Source organism: Syngnathus typhle, linkage group LG18 (assembly GCF_033458585.1).
Source record: "Syngnathus typhle isolate RoL2023-S1 ecotype Sweden linkage group LG18, RoL_Styp_1.0, whole genome shotgun sequence".
NCBI classification, from domain to species: Eukaryota; Metazoa; Chordata; class Actinopteri; order Syngnathiformes; family Syngnathidae; genus Syngnathus; species Syngnathus typhle.
Window position 1 is genome coordinate 1,621,941 of NC_083755.1, and position 17,937 is coordinate 1,639,877.

A 17,937-nucleotide genomic window follows, 5' to 3' on the forward strand; every position below is an offset into this window, starting at 1 on the left:
AAAGCTAGAGAAATACTCAAGAAACTGGTGTCAAATTTCTGTCCTACAAAACCAGTGTCTTGCAGGTTTAGACGTCTCCCTCCTCTAATATACATGATCGTCAGCAAACTCTCACGGGTGATATTAGAGTGAGCCTTCAAAAGCTTGGAAGGGATCAGGCCTTGATGCCCTAAGGCACCTTACTCAAGTGAAATGTGAGTGTGTGTGATGTATCTATATTTAGATACGCACATGCACACATACGCACATACATGCATGCACACGCATGCACACGCACACACACACACACACACACACACAGATAGTGTGACAGAGAGAGAGAGAACAATCAGTTTACTTTTTTTAAATAAATGATGCCTAAGGGGACCATCGACCCACGCGACATCACCATCCTCATGGGGCGGATCTAAAAAATAAAAACAGATTAAACATCACTACTTCATGAAAGAGAGGGAGCGGAAAGAGAGAGATTGATCTTACAGCAGAGACAATGCCGTCTGTCGTGAAAAGGACACCCTCCTCATGGCGGATGTCCTTCAACTCTCTGGCAATGCTTGGAGGGTACAGCAGAGCTGTGCCCCTCACCTCCCAATCTGGTGTCACCTCTATCGCCCCAGCCACATAAATAGCAGTGTTGTGCCGGGAGAGGAGGACCCCTTTTTCTTTTCCCCGGCCAAAATTAATAAATCGAAACGTGCCTCCAACGGAGACATCGGTGGCTAAATTTTGAAAAAGAATAAATTTGCACAAATGGTGCCCATCACAGAGGGCCACCACTGTATTACAGTAGGAGGCCCCAGCCACCACCGTGCCATCCTCTTTCAGGGCCCATCGTGAATATTTTGTGGTGGTTTTTAGGGCCACCACTTTGGCCGTGACCGCTGCTGGCAGTTGGTGGAGCGTCCACAGGTTTTCCATTCTGAAAAAAAAAGAAGAAAATAATAACTGATCATCAGAGACATAATTACTACAGCACTTATATAGGGTTTAATTAGTCTACATGATGACAGAAATTGGTTATAAAATAGCAGCCCTACCCTTTTAGAAGGACTATGGTTAATGTCCCAAATGGCTATTGTTTAATGTTTTTTTTGTTGGTTTTATCTATCTATCTATCTATCTATCTATCTATCTATCTATCTATCTATCTATCTATCTATCTATCTATCTATCTATCTATTTATCTATCTATCTATCTATCTATCTATCTATCTATCTATCTATCTATCTATCTATCTATTTATTTATTTATTTATTTATTTATTATTTCCAATGAACTACTTCCAGTTTTGTGTATTTTGGAAGATGTTAAGAGTTGACTCCTTTGATCCACAATTTCATCCACTACATAATTTGGGAAACTCATATGTTGGCACCTGTGCATTTGTTCCCACGGTAAGCAAAGATTGATTTTCTATTTGTTATAGTGAAATAAACATCTGCAGCCAGAAACGGTGCTGAGAGTTGACTGATCTAGCCGCGAACTCGCATGATTGACAGCGCCACGTTTTTTTTTTCTGGCCGCGCACGAGTTCCCAAGCTTTTTTCCCAAATGCGGCATGGATCAAAAGGTGTCCATCCAGCCTTGTTAAGGCGGAATCACAATGTTATAACACGGATAAAACAATATTGCCCATTTATAATTGTACAAATACGTTTATACAATATGACTCGGATTATTTGCTCATTTCGTTTTAGAGATACACACTTAGTCAAGACAAGATGTACATTCACCGTCTGTCTCAAAAACTAAACCATTTGAAGAAATATATTGTTCAAGAGATGCTTACTAATGGATCAATTTTTTTGAGGACATACGTAAAATATATATTATAATATACATTTTTAAGGTCATTGGACTAATTTAATAGTTTTACACTTGCCGTCGTGCGCGAGGTTTATTTCGTTTTTTTTCTTGAATATCAGCTCTTCTTCAACCAAATCGGTACAATTGTTATTAAACATTAAGAAACGGACCTGAAGACCTCTTACTCAAATTCGCGTGTACAGGCCTTTTAAGAAACATTTTAAAAGGCCTGTCTGAACACGCGGAAAAGTGAGGATGTTACTTAATTTTCACCCAGTTTAAAGTAGTAAATACTAATTTACAGAGTAACACAATGGTCTACAGTACAACACTAGACTACAAAGTGTTTATAAATGTTTTGGGAAAATCAAATTTCGGACTGGGTTGAGCGAGCTACTTACCTCTTTCGACGTCTGGGAAAGTCTGATGCGAACTTGTGTGCGCCCCAATATCTTTGCGGGTAGTGGGAAATTTAAGTGCAGCTAGGCTAAACAGAAATGCAACATTTGGATATGCAACATTTGGATATGCAATCGATAAAAAGAGTGTCAGACACACATATCCCTGTAAATTCGTCTGAAATGTGACTAAACGATTGAGTGAACATGTTTCAACACTTTAAGATTTTGTTCATGATATACTACGATCACAGTCCTTGTGAATTCAGATTTCTATGAACGTAGCACAACCCCGCCCCCATTCAACATTAATAAGATATTAATTACACACGGAAGAAAGAAAAATAATAACTGCTAAACACATCATGTGAATTGTGATTATACAATTGAGAGCTGTCAGTCATGGTCAAGACATATTTTCGACCATGATCGCGGTTCTAGAATAGAATAGAATACAATAGATCTTTATTTGTCATTGTCACCTGTACAACGAAATTTAAAAAGTGCCAACCGATCCGCGCATGAGATAAAAAAATAAATAGAATAATTAAAAAAAAAAGTGTTTAGGAGCAGATTGTTCTCTCCGCACCACTCCGATAGCCGGACCACTTCGTCCCTGTAGGCAGACTCAGCCCCCTTTGAGATGAGTCCCACCACGGTTGTGTCGTCCGCAAATTTCACAATGATGTTGCTGCGATGGGCGGGGGTGCATGCATGTGTGTAGAGCGTGTAAAGCAGTGGGCTCAGTACGCAGCCCTGTGGGGAGCCGGTACCGAGACTGAGAGGTGTGGATGTATGACGGCCCACTCTCACCGTCTGGCTGCGACCCGTCAGGAACGTCATTCTCTGCAGCCAATTGTCGTTCACCAAATATAAATTGGCAATTACTAAGTGGTGAAATACATGGGCATATGAACATAATGAATTAGTATTCTTAAACGAATAGATGTCTGATTTGTGTATTTTGTAAGATGCTGAATGTTGACTCTTATCTAGCAGCGCAAATCTGCGTGTACGCGACTTTTCTAAAATTTAGAAAATGTATGTACACGCAAATGTCTAGTAAATGAAATGTGAGGATATTGGAATACTTAATAATTTTCACAAAGTTTAAAGTGGCGAGTAATAATTTCCACAATAACACCGAACCGCAATAGTTTACAGAGCACCGGCTCTGATTGGCTACCATAACGCTGCCTTAGCCAACCGCTCACATAATTGGGCGCTGGCTTAGACAACCGCTCACGTAATTGGGCGCTGCCTTAGCCAATCGCTCACCGATTTATTACGTTAACCCGGAAACTCCTGATTTTGGGAGGAATTCGTTTTTTTTTTTTTTAATTGAATCAAAGAAGTAATACATGAAATAATATAAATAACTTTCGGAAACTCTGAAAAAGTATGAATAAATTGGGCTTGACTCGAAAGTGTTCAAATTCATGTTAAAAAAGTTAAAGTTAAAGTCCCAATGATGGTCACACACACATCTGGGTGTGGTGAAATTTGTCCTCTGCATTTAACCCATCCCCGTGTGATTTTAATCCATCCCCTGGGGGAGAGGGGAACAGTGAGCAGCAGCGGTGCCGCGCTCGGGAATCAGTTGGTGATCTAACCCCCCAATTCCAACCCTTAATGCTGAGTGCCAAGCAGGGAGGCAATGGGTCCCATTTTTATAGTCTTTGGTATGACCCGGCCAGGGTTTGAACCCACAACCTTCCAGTCTCAGGACGGACACTCTACCACTAGGTCACTGAGCTGTTTAAATATTGGAAACAAAATATAATAAATCACACACAAGAGAAGGGAAAAAATAGTGCCTTTTGGGACAAAATACAGGTTTTTTAATTGAGTCAAAGAAGTAATGCAATAAATAATATAAATAACTTTCAAAAACGCTGAAGACATAACAAATAAAAACATATCAAGTATTTTACTGATTCAATAGATAATAATCGCTGTGTGCCCTGCGATTGGCTGGCAACCGGTTCAGGGCGTCCCCCACCTACTGCCCGATGACGGCTGGGATATGATCCAGCACACCCGCGGCCCGCGTGGGGACTAAGCGGTTCAGAGAATGAATGGATGGATGGATGTTATGTTAATTTCAGTGTTATTTTTTAAGAGTTTAAGTGCAACATGATTGAAGACGCTGTTATACAAAAGATAATGCAAACATAATTTGAGGCAAAAAATATAATAAATAAATAAATAAATAAATAAATAAATAAATAAATAAATAAATAAATAAATAAATAAATAAATAAATAAATAAATAAATAAATAAATAAATAAATAAATAAATAAATAAATGAATGAATGAATGACTGAATGACTGAATGAGAACAGAAAACAGACTGTATCTGAGGCTTAGTAGAGTAAAATCAGAGGCTTCCGACTGTTAAAGGCCAAGCTGTTCTTTGTCTGCATTTCTGGATGCGTGTAGAACCACAGGCAAGACCCAAGAACATACTAAAAAAAAAACATGAAAGATGTGTTGAGGAAAAGGAGCGAAATGCTTCATGAAAATATTCCTTGATGGTTACTCACAGAAGAATCAGAAGAAGTCCTGTGTGTTACCATGCTGGTTTGGGAGTTTGTGTTTCATGTTACCATGCTGGTTTGGGAGTTTGTGTTTCATGATGCTGGCCTCCGTTGTACAGGTCTTTTGGAAAGTCTTGGCTCTCCCTGTGCTATAATATAACATCATAATTAATTCATTTTGAAAAATCACATTACAATACAGTCATAAATCAAGCATATGTACAACTTGTGTAGTCAATAATAATTGGCTACTTACAGAGGAATGAGAAGTCCTGCTTCTTGCCACCCTGGTTTGGGAGTCTCTCTCTCTCTCTCTCTCTCTCTCTCTCTCTCTCTCTCTCTCTCGCTCTCTCTCTCGCTCTCTCTCTCGTGTAACGTCAGCGCTCCAACTTGGTGTCGTGGAGCCACGCCAGCATCTCTGGTCCCAGGTCGAAGAGGCCGGCCTCTGAGGGTGGTCTATATGTTGGTGTAGGTGTTGATGGTGTGGTCGGCTGTCTGCTCGAGGGCTCCGCACTCGCATGCCGCACTGTCCGCCAGACCCCACTAGACATGTTGAAGCGCCCAACACCAGTTCTTAAGCGGTTCAGTGTGGTCCACTGCTGGCGAGGTAGTTCGTCTCCTCCTATGGCGCCGTCTCCTGGTTCCCAGACATAACTGTGCATGAGGGAGGGGCCAGCTGCCTCCCACTCCTGCTTCCAAGCTGCTGCCAGCCAGGCATCTCTGGAGATGTCTTCAGGGATGGAAATGAGCATCTCTTGTGCTGCCATGTTGTAGGGGTGGCGTGCCTTGAGTCTGCTTGGGAGTCATTCGTCCATGATGAATGTTTTTGCATGCTCAAGGTCTTTGTGGAGAAAAAAGGACAATCCAGCTAAATTGATTGAAAATGTATGATTCTACAGAGGGCTTACACAAGCTTAACTATAAATTACAACATGTTACAATTTTATAATTACATTACAATAAGGTGATATGTCATGCCTACCTCTGGCCTCCATTCTGGGATGAACTGCTTTCGCCAGATAAAAACTGTTAAAATACAAAGGAGTGAAATAGCAGCATTTACTCTCTTTAGAAAGAAAGGAAAAAACATGTTTCATGACGAGCAACTTACCTCATCTGTTTTCTGTTCTCGCCTGGTGATTATGACATTCAAAAAAATTCAAAATAAAAGTTCAAAACAATTAAAAAATTAAAATGTAAAAGGCCTTCCCTTAACTCATCTTTAAAATTTGATTGTAAAATAAAGGTTTAAAAGGTTAAAATTTGATTGTAAAATAAAGGTTTAAAATTTGATTGTAAAATAAAGTTTTAAAAGGTTAAAATTTGATTGTAAAATAAAGGTTTAAAAGGTTAAAATTTGATTGTAAAATAAAGGTTTAAAAAGTAAAAAAGTCTCCTCTCAACCATAAGTTAATTTAAAAATGTAAAAAGGTAAAAGTTTTAAAAGTTAAAATTTTAAAAAAATAAAAGTAACATTTTTAAAAATTAAAACGTTAAGTTAAGGGAAGGCTTTTTAAAAATAAAAAGTTGAGTTAAGGGAAGGCTTTTTAAAAATTAAAAAGTTGAGTTAAGGGAAGGCTTTTTGAAATTTTAATAAGCCTCTGCCTTCCCTTAACTCAACGTGATTCCTCACTGACCCCCAACCACTATTCCAGCAGGTTTCTTTCATTTGTCATTTTGAGCAACTTTCGCCCCAGATCCCATCTCACCTAAAGGCAACAAATCACCCACCACATCCCACCACTAATATTATACACTTACGACAACGTTCACGTTCTGATTTCCATCCTTTTTGCAAATGCTGAACCACATGATTTAGCTGTGACTTACCTTTCAGTGGCCAAAACACAGAAAACAGGATTGTGATAGCTGTAGTACGTTTGCAAGACACCTGAATGAAGAGCACACTGAGGTCGAGAGACAAAAATTAAGTCAAGCAATGTGTTTTTGTCAGTGGTAGCAGTGGTTATGAGTTGCGTGTAACCTGTTGAGCGAAACAAATCGAGAATGGGCTTGAATGAGGCAGATAGCATATCTTCATTAAAATCTCCACAAACCAAGATCTGATGATGGTCCATTACTTCAAGGTACCGCAAGAGATTTCCCAAGCTTGGCAGAAAAGTGCGCAGACTGTTGCCTGGAGGCCTGTAAACGGCAGCAATCAACACATTGAGGGGAGCTTCAAGTTTCACCACAACAAATTCAATGTCGGTCACACCCTGTATGTATTTCTTTTCCTGGGCTGCAATGTGACTTTTGACACAAATACCTACGCCGCCACCAAGTTTTGTTGCCAAGTCAGGACAGTTTGTGTAAGAATCTCTTCGGTTCCTGTGAAACATTGTGAAGCCTTCCAAGCAGGCACGTCCATCAGCCACAGATCCTTGAAGGTGTGTCTCTGTGAAGCACAAAACATCAGCAAAGTGCAGCTCGTGGTGGCACCTGATGTCCTGCACATGACAAGACAGCCCTTCGGTGTTATGATGGACGACAACCAGGTGATTTGCTCGATCTACCGACGGCATCACGTGAAGGAGTGGCATGACGCTCTCCAAAGAATCCTCTGCCATCTCAGCAAGAGCAGCAGTGATTTCTGGATTCGCATGAAGTCTTCTCTCGTCCATATGCAGAATATGCAGACCGCTGAGCGAGGTCACTCTACTCAGAGCTACGTACCCCATGCCGTGTTCGAAAACGCCTTTCAGCGAAACAGCAGCCTCTGATGTTGTCATGCCTTGTACCTTGTGGATCGTGCAGGCAAAAGCAAGCTTGATGGGAAACTGTCGGCGCGTCACTCCAGGCTTTTTCAGCTTCTCCTCCTGTCTGTCAATGTACACACGGTTAGCGGCACGCGCTGTGTTACTCACATGATCAAGTTCCAACCCAACTTTCTTTACGCGGGCTTCATTCGGATAGTTGACCAATTCCACAATTTTTCCAAACGTCCCGTTGCACAGACCTGCTTGAACATCAAAATTACGCGTGAGCATAACACGAGCACCGAGGGCAACTCTGATCGAGTCCGGGAGCTCGCTCTTAGCGCCTTGCACAGGGAAAGTTTGCCTCGCCATTCTGCCGGTTTGTTTGTCCTTCTTGTAGTCATCTGCATCAATTTGTACAATGTCCTTATGAAGCAGATCCAGCATCGCAGAGTTATGGCCATCTACCTGTTTATTGGTGGCAAAAACATGCAGAATATGACTTGGACACATTTCTGGAGAAGTGTACCTCGTAGCAAGAAGAGCTCTGTCCAGTTCCGAAAGTTCATCAGACTTTTCTTTCACCCGGAGTCGGTTCAGCAGTTCGGCAAAGGCAACATCGTCTTTCTGCCTCATGATGGCGGTGAGCGTGATCTTTTTGAAGTTGTCACGCCAGTGGTCCAGCCGAGTGGGATCGTACACGCATAGCGGTTTGGACTGTCTCACGGGAGGGAGCTGAAAGAAATCTCCAACAGCAAGAACAGACATGCCACCAAAAGGTAAATTGATGTCTTTGATTTGTATCAACCTGGCATTCACGTAGGCAAAGAGGTCTTTGGACACCATGGAAATCTCGTCGATGATGAGTATTTGGGCGATCGACAGCTCGGCTCTGACTTCGTCCAGTTTATTGCCCAGGCCGTGGTACGGGGGTTTGAGACTTCTCGGCAGTTTGAGCAGACAATGCAAAGTTGTCCCAGAAATGTTGAATGCCGCCGTGCCAGTGAAGGCTGCGAGAACGACCGTCTGTTTGGAAATGTCGGCCTCCTCAGCCAGTCGTGGTAGTCTTTGCAGTATTTTGGTAGCCTCGGTGTAGATACACTTAATGAGATGCGATTTGCCGGTCCCGGCGCCACCGTTGATGTGGTAGAAGAACTGCTCGATGGGCTTTGAGCTACACACACGTTTTATGCACCAATCTCTGACCTTGTAGAAAACAGACGCTTGCTTTTGGTTCAGGTTCCGATACATGTCACGTAACACTGCGGGATCGATGGCAGCAGCTTCTGTCGCAATGGAAATTTCAGACGTTTCTGACCTTACGTTATAGTCCGGGACATTGTCCTCCACGTTGTCATTTGGTTCATCTCTTGCGTTGTTTTCCTCAATGCATTCGAGTCTTTGCAACTCGCTCTCAGGAGCCAGGTGGCACCATTCGTTTATGACGAGCCCGCTCTCCTCCACCTCTTGGATGGCATCGTCAATGTCTTTACTGTGCTTCTCATACCTTTCTCTGTTCCTGTTGACAATTTCGCACACACGCTCCACAGAGTCGTTATATGGTAACTGTACACAGGCATGATCATGAAACAACTGATATGAGGGACAGCGTTCAGATTTTAACTGGCAATTAGCACGATGAGGCAGGTACAGCTTGAGCAAGGAGCAGTAATATTCCTCTGGATTCTTTTGTTCAGAGAATTTGCAGTATTTGATGACCGCAGCTTTTTCTTTTCTTTTCTGGACAAAGCCCATGTCGTTCAGCAGAGGCAAAACATTTTTGCCTTTTACCTGTTTTCCATAAACAATTCTGCATGTTGATGCAAAATCGGCCAAGCACATCACTTCAAAGTCCTTCGTTTGGGGTCTGCTTTTATATTTGTCTGGCAGGCCAGTCATCCACACTTCATGAGACTCCTGCGTTTTGCCCTCAAGGAGCGAGAGAGGATAACTCATTTTCAGCGGATTGTCACTCGTTTGTACAAATACCACACTGCGAGAGGACTGTTTCATATGCAAGCCGCACGCGCGTGCGACACACTCCTGAGCACTCACTTCTCTTTTCTTTGAGTACGCTTGCATGATTTGTTTCATTTCATCGCTCTCATTGACATTTTCATTGCGTGAGTTTTCAATAACAGACTTCAGGTATTGACTCAGACCGTGTTCAGCTTTGCTGATGTAGCTGCAGATGTACGAGATGCACGAATAGGCATTCAGAATGTACTGGATGTCCAAGTTGGCATCCCAGGCAAGAAGCAAATGGCGGTTGTAGTTGTTCACCCAGCAGTCTTTTGGATCTCGCTTGAGCACAACAGAACTCTTTGAGGCGGTCATGTACAAACATTCCACGTACTCGGCGTCAGTGAGCTCGCATTTAGCCAAAAGCTGCGGCAAAGTCAGGGATGAGGTTTCGGGTTCATTCAGCAAACGCTGCACACGAACAAGCTTGTCATTTGCCACCACCTGCTTCTCCTTGTGTTGATCTTGATTTTCACAGGCTACAGGTGTGATGATCATTGTGGTTTCGCACGGTGGTCTGGGAAAACCAAATCGGCAGTTTGCACCTTGGTGTTTGACGCACGTTTTGGTGTGACCTTTGCTGTGCATCTGAACTTCTGTGACTTTTTTATACAACTCGGGTTCCTTTTCTGGGTCCGGCAGCTGAGCCGAGATGTAGCGGGACACAAAATCGCAGATGGCTCCTTCTGAGGCTTCCTCAAATACAGGGGCATCTTTAACCCATATGAGGCAATGAATGTGAGGACTTCCTCTGTGCTGAAACTCCAATCGGTAAAAGTAGTCGACGACTTCACCAATCGGTCGTGCCGGAGAGAGGATCAAATCTCTGAACAGAGCTTCCACACGTTTGTCAAACATGCGCATTGTCGTCACAGGATTGCTGCGCAGAATTTCACACTTCGTGGCCCAGTCAAGTTCAGCAAAATTCACCACCTCACCTTGTTGCGCTTTAATGGCAGTGATAACCTCTTCCCAACGCATTTCGGCAGCAGAAAATGTGCAAAAGAATGTGGGTGTACCCAGCTGTCGGATCATTGCAAAAAGATCTTTGGTGGTTCTTTCCCAATAGGCTGGCGTGCCTCTCAGGGGCGTCATGAAACGGACTGCATCCTTGCTGCACACTAGTTTTTCAACTTCACGTTTGTCCTGCAGCATAGCATTGTTTATCCTCCGACCATCCCTGGTAAAAGGTTTACCTTTGCGTAGCTGGATTCTCATGCTTGATGTTGCCAGGTAAATTTCAGTCACAAACTGAGCAAAGAACAAGTAGTTTGTATCACGAGCAAAACGTTCATCCACACAACACAGACGTGTTTTGAAATATTTGCTTGGTGTGACTTTTATTTGTCTCTCTTCATCAAGGGTATTTTGTCCAGTTGGAAATTGCACTGGAAATGCCATGGCCTCAAGTTTGGGAGTCCTGAAAAAGCTTACGGGGTTATTTCTTTCTGCAGGAGCCACACAGTAAATGCCTTGAGTAAAACTCATAATCTCCTCTGACACATCATTTGGTTGGAGACATGACTCCAGGATAACCCCACCGTTTGGTGCATCACCTTCTTCCACATTTTCAGCACACTGTTGTTGCTGCACATTACCACGTGCATCGTTCTGTGAGTCACTGTTCAATTCACAGAGAGCATCCCTCTCAAATGCGTGGATTGCCTCGAGGTCTTCCTCATTGTAGTCACTCTCGTTCATTTCGTCTTCATCAGAGCCGCTGTCATCATCAGTGAGCGTCGGGTCACAAAGGTCAGCATCGTCGCGAATGGTGATGTTTCTGTACTGCGGATGAATTTGTTTCAGTTTTATCAGGGCACTCATTAACTTGGACCAAGTGACAGTTTGAAATATCTGATGTCCTTTGTAACAAAGTCGTCTTTTCAGTTTCACTCTCAACACCTGAGACCTACTTCTTAGTCTGGGCAAGACATTGACCGTTTCTTCCACTTCAGAAGGTACACACACAACATTCCCACGGATGGCTCGTTGTTGACCCTTTGGCAGAGGGACGATTTTGGCAAATGAAATGCATTTTGAAACGAGATGTCTTTCCAGAATATTTAGATCACACAGTTCAGTGGGAATGTCTGCAAGTTGGAGATTGTTAGTTACAGCAAGTGCTGGCATTTTACCATCTTTGAGATGTGCATGGCAGGTGTGACATATCCACTCCATTTTTCTCTCATCCGGTACTTTGCAGCATGTGTTACATTCACGATTACAAACATGAACAAACCTTCGTGTAAGGCAACTTGCAACAACGTCCTTGTTTTTCTTATATTGGATCAGCTGGCGCACTTGATTGGGAAATAATGCTCTGTGGCAAACTGTGCAAACAAAAGTCGGTCCATTTTTTACCTGAATTTTGAATAGCGCAACTGCTTTCATGATTGCGCAATCGTTTCTCTCTTTACATAATCTGTTAATGACTCTGTATTTGTGTAGCAGTTTCATTGCAGTGCGATGAGCATTTGCCTTCATTGATGAATCATGTTTGGCTTTCCAAAGCAAGCTCGAGTTTTCCTTCTGCTTGGATCTGAATGCAGGATCAAGTGCGTAACGTTCTTTGACATAAGAACGTTGTTTACGCCTAAATCCATCATCATGACCATATCGCTGTTTGATGTAAGAACGTTGTTTACGCCTAAATTCATCATCATGACCATATCGCTGCTTAATGTAGGAACGTTGTTTGTTCCGAAATGTATCGTCACGACCATATCTCTGATTGATATAGGAACGTTGTTTGTTCCGGAATGTATCGTCATGACCATATCTCTGCTTGATATAGGAACATTTTTTGGTCCGATACTCAATATTATGACTATATTTCTGTTTAATAGAATAGCACTTTTTGGCTCGATATTCATCGTCATGACTATATTTCTGTTTGCTATAAGAACGCTGTTTCATCTTAATTGTGGCATGTTTGCAATAGCGGTCGACTGCAAACGACTTTTGTTTTACACGGAAATTAGGATCTTGCTGGTAGCGAGTCACTATGTAGGACCTTTTACGTTGTCTAATCTCTGGAGTTTGGCTGTAACTTTCCTTCTTTTTCAAGTTTGCGTGTATTCGCCTTGTTTCTTGTTTTGTGACTCTCGCCATAGCTTTATCAATTATATTGTGGGCTTGAGTTCGTCTTGCAAATGTTCTCCTTTTGGATTTCGCAATTTTCAACACATCTCGTGTTTTTTGTTGTGTACATACCACCTTACTGTTGTAATGTACCCCTTCAATGGACTCGTAGAGTTTGCTCGCACATGGTCTGGACTCACCCGTCACCATACAATGTGTCATCTCAGCAGCAGACTGGCTAAACATAGCGTCATCTTTGTGTGTTGTCATAAGAGAAGATTCTGCATCAGTCGCCATTTGACGGTCACTTGCATTGTCAACAGGTTGAAAACTTACCGGCATCAATTCATATTGAGTAGTGGGAGCGGCACCAGCCAGAGTGAAAACCTGTATGAGCTTATCTATCAGATCGTTCAAACATGTAAATAGCATCATGACAGCTGTACCACGTGGTGCACCGGAGGGCGGAGGGAGCCCATCACGTTCTCTGGCGTGTGGATCAAAATAGCCATATCGTCCTTGTTGGTTTCGGAAAACAGCAATAAACAATGAATTCATAACCAAAACAGCATATTTCACCTCTGACACCAGACACTGAAGTCCGTCACAGAGCATCATAAATGCCACATCAGCAATAGAGGAATTGAAAAGACCATACATTGACTGATACTTTATTAACACATGTTGTTTGTGAAAGCCATTCACAATGGCTGGAATTTCATCGGTTGCCAAATGAGGATGTTCGTATCGTCCTTCTGCTTTCAGCACAGCCACAGTAGCCACATAGAGCTCATTGCCTCGATCGAGAACAAGGTCCAGGTGAGCACTTGTCACATTGTCTGTCTCCTGCAGGAAAGCTAGAAATGTAGCAGAGTTTGCAGCACACTGACTGTTTCTGGAATCAGCATACTTTGGATGATCTTGACTGTAGGATGCCAAAACACATGTTACAGGATCATGAGATTTAGACATCATTACCTCCGTAGAGTTTCCAGGTTCAGTGGCCATCAATTGTTTGGCAGTTGTTGGTTTATCTGCACTTCCAGAGTCTGTGTTGTTTTTACGCTGTTGCCATCTTACCTTGGCAGCTTGCGCCTTCTTGCTTTTGCGTGGCATGGCTCGTGTCTTGCACTTTTGTCAATTGGATCTCGCACAAGAGGTAGTAATATTTCAGTTAGGCCCAGGTCCAAGAAGTTATATTTCAATGCACAGCCCACAACGGGTTATATTTTGAATGCACAGCCCACAACAGGGTTATATTTCAATGCCAATCCCAAGGCAGGTTTTTTTTTTCAATCAGATCCCGCACCGCAAGGGATCAAGTCAAGGTCCGATCCAGGCAAGGATCAAGTCAAGGTCTGATCCAGATACCAGGGATCAAGTCAACGTCTGATCCACACCACAAGGATCAAAAAAAAAAAAGTTTGATCCTCAACACAGGGATCAAAGTCCACGTCTGATTCGTCAATGTCTGATCCAGCCCACAGGGATCAGTCAACGTCCACCACAATGCGTCTTGTCAATCCAAGATAGACAGTGAGTGAAAGAAGTCAGAGACAAAAAGTGGAGCAGCAATAAAGAGGGTTGGGGGGGGACTCAGTCGGCAGCCTGGGGAGAAGGGGTACAAAAAGCATAAAAGCATTAATAAAAGTCAACCACAGTGTTCAAATAGTTGTTACAACGGTACCATCTTTCTACTTCTTTTGTAATTCACGTCAGCTTTAAAAAATGGTGGCACTGCAACCTTATTTTTACTGTCACTGCTGACCCGCCGTATACTAGAAATGGTTTTTGAATTAAGTAAATGATTAAAAAAATAAGTAATTAAATTAAATTTGCATGACAATTTATAATAAAATGTGAAATTCGGTTAGCAATTCTGTGCAGAAAATCATGCGTTTATTAGGTGGCCACAAAATTAATGATAAATGGCACAGCAGTAAATGTTAAAAGATTGTAATATTCCTAACAATAGCATTTGTACATTAAATGTATAAACGCAGGTGACAGGATCTCTGCATCTAATTGTATGTTGAACAAAGAACAAACAGCATTTTTTACAGTTAAACATCATCACTATGAAACTTTTATTGCATAATGGGTGGAAGCATGGTTAGCTGGCTGGATATAATCCGCACTTCACCTTTGGTCAAAGCGAATGAACTCTGCAAACAGAGACAAAAAGAGAATCAGTTATTGAACTTGAACATACATCTGCGTACAAAAAACGTACAAAATGTTGCAGGACTATTTAAAATATAGACATTTTGATATTTTAAATATTTTTAGCACACAATCTACTTAACCAAAATTAAGCAAAATCAGAACATAAACATTTGAATATGATTCACTTCAAACACATCCACACATTGGTCACAACTGGGGATGCTCCTGTCACCATACAAACCCATCCGAACCAATGAAAAATAAATTTGAGGACTAGTCGCTATTTGCACACAACACGACTGAAGAGTCACAATGTTAGAAATCAGCATCTCAAAGAAAAAAAAATAGAACGTATCTATATATGCTTTGTAATGATAGCAGAAGTAAAAAGACTGCCCCATAAAAGTCGTTGAAAATTGAACAAGCTACCACTTGTTTTTGAAGGACATGCAGTGGCGATGAAAAAAGCATTGCAGTCTAGCTCGGCAGGTATTCAATGGCCGTAAAATGTTTCAAAATGTGAGGGATTGATGTATGAAATTATAATGTTGACAAACAAGTTTGACTCTTGCAGTTATTTGGATAATCGATTTTATATTTTTTTTATTGTTTACACTGCAACAGTTTTTTAACGTCACTTGGGTGACACCTAGTGTTCAAATTGGGAAGTAACAGTTTGGACAATGTGTAAAGCACCACCACAACAAACGTTGTAATGTATGCCAAATCTCTCCCACAAAAAAAAAACCCTCGAATCTTTGTTAAAGTATTTTTTCAGGTTCCTTTCTATGTAACACCAAAACCTACTTTCCAATCTCCTTTAGTCTTGTATTTTCAAAATCCAGTAAAAATCAAGAGGATGAAGAAAGAATTATTTTGTTGCTGCAAAAATTATAAATCTGTCTGATGCCATTAGTGAAATTAAATAATCATAATCCACACCTTACCTGATCAAAGCAATTCAACTGCATAGAGAGGAAGAGAGAGAGAGAGAAATCAGTTACTATACTTGAACATACATTTCCATCAAATGTAAAAATTTTAAAAATATATTATTTTTAAATACAAACAAATATTTTGGTTTGAGAATTTAAAATATTTCTTGCACACAAACTCTACCAATCAAAAATAAGATACAATACAGCATACAAACGTGAATCTTCTTATGTTTGGAGAAAATGTTCAAACTTCCACAGAACCCACAACACACCTTTTACACATCCGCAAAATGGTCAGAACCAGAGATGCTCCTCTCATGATCAGCCAATTTTCATGAAAAATGGTGTAATTCAAACATATTATCAAACTACTCAATCACGGCCTTCAGGGTTCTCACGGTGAGAATGTATGTGTGCAGTGAGATCACATACAAACCACTCATACAGATTGCAATGCCTTATTGAGGCATACAAAAATACATTTATCGAACATTAAACAGACTTCCGAATCCCCCGAGTCTCGTATTTTCAGAAAATCAGTCAACCAAAAACGTGCATGTAAAAAGAAATCGTTTGTAATGACTCAAAAACTGTGTGTGTTCATATGCATATGAATTTACAGCCACTGAACATTTTCATTAAATATGAATACATGACTGAGTTAGCCTCAAATACCTAATTTTCTAAACAGAAATTACTTTGACGCTAATAAAACCACCAGGTTGTTAGACGTTCCCCGTTGTTATTGAAGAACTCCACGGAGAAAGACGCCATGCATTTCTGCCGTAAAGAAATTAAAATGGCGGCCGTAGGTTTAGTGACTATATAAACGTAACCACTTAAACCAAACACATGGCAACTTATACAACAAATGGACATTCAAACAATCTTAACACTGTTCAAACATGCAACCTATCGTCCTAATTTTGTTATATCTCAATCACCGCCAACGTCAGAGCGTCTCGAAGCTAGAAGACGCACTAACTATATTACCTCAACGTTTGAATATATGTCGTTGCCACGCGCGATAACGAGCTAACAGTAGCAGATGCTAGCGTGCTAACGGTAGCAAGAAAACGCAAGGACCGTTTGGGGCTATTTGCCTACACGCGCGGACAGACAAACACCGAATGGACATAAACATGATAGTTTATAGTAAATTTAGACCATTAAAGAAACACATTTGGCCAGTTGCATTCTTATGAGGACGACGTGTTGCTACTTACCTTCGGCACCCATTCACGGCAGGACCGGAATGAATGTGTTCACCTCGTGACGCTTACATGCTCTCGTGATGCATTTACGACAATCGGAAAATCTAAATTTCAAATCCCTCGGGTAAGTAGCTTATTAAATTATCGTGTTTTGAGCCACGTACCTAGTCACAAAAATGACGATGTGCTGCTGGTTGAATATCAAAAGTAGAGTTTGGATTCAGAATATCAGTCAATTACCTAGTGTTCAAATTGGGAAGTAACAGTTTGGACAATGTGTCAAGCACCACCACAACAGACGTTGTAATGTATGCCAAATCTCTCCCACAATAAAAACCTCGAATCTTTGTGACAGCAATTCATCAAAGCAATTCAACTGCATAAAGAGGAAGAGAGCGTGAGAGAAAGAGAGCGAGAGAAATCAGTTACTGTGCTTGAACATAGATTTGTATCACATGTAAAAATTTTAAAATGTTATTTTTAAATACAAATATTTTGGTTTGGGAATTTTAAATATTTATTGCACACAAACTCTACCAACCAAAAACAAGAATGAATTATCAGACATTACCAGCTCAGTGGTCTAGGGGTAGAGTGTCCGCCCTGAGGCTGGAAGGTTGTGGGTTCAAACCCCGGCCGGGTCATACCAAAGACTATAAAAATGGGACCCATTGCCTCCCTGCTTGGCACTCAGCATTAAGGGTTGGAATTGGGGGGTTAGCTCACCAACTGATTCCCGAGCGCGGCACCGCTGCTGCTCACTGCTCCCCTCTCCCCCAGGGGATGGATTAAAATCACACGGGGATGGGTTAAAAGCAGAGGACAAATTTCACCACACCCAGGTGTGTGTGTGACGATCATTGGGACTTTTTTTTTAATTCACTATCACCGGTACACGCACATGTGCTTCGAATGAGGACATTGTGGATACGCTGCATGTTTACTGTCTGCATTCAGAGATGAATGCAAATGGAGCGCTTTTTGCTTCTTGGAACAAATCTGAATGCGTCTTACAGCTTGCTCGCAAACTAACATACCGTATTTTTCCATGTATAATGCGCAAAATGTAAC

General features: G+C 41.5%; 1 long non-coding RNA gene across 1 annotated transcript; it reads right to left on the bottom strand.

Moving 5' to 3' along the window:
* Positions 1 to 4,025: 4,025 nt before the first annotated feature.
* LOC133143007 (uncharacterized) lies at positions 4,026 to 5,541 on the bottom strand. The gene is made up of 3 exons (XR_009710338.1): positions 5,003 to 5,541; positions 4,753 to 4,895; positions 4,026 to 4,674 (listed from the first exon to the last, which is right to left on the bottom strand). It is a non-coding gene; the product is annotated as an uncharacterized LOC133143007 (long non-coding RNA).
* Positions 5,542 to 17,937: the final 12,396 nt, after the last annotated feature.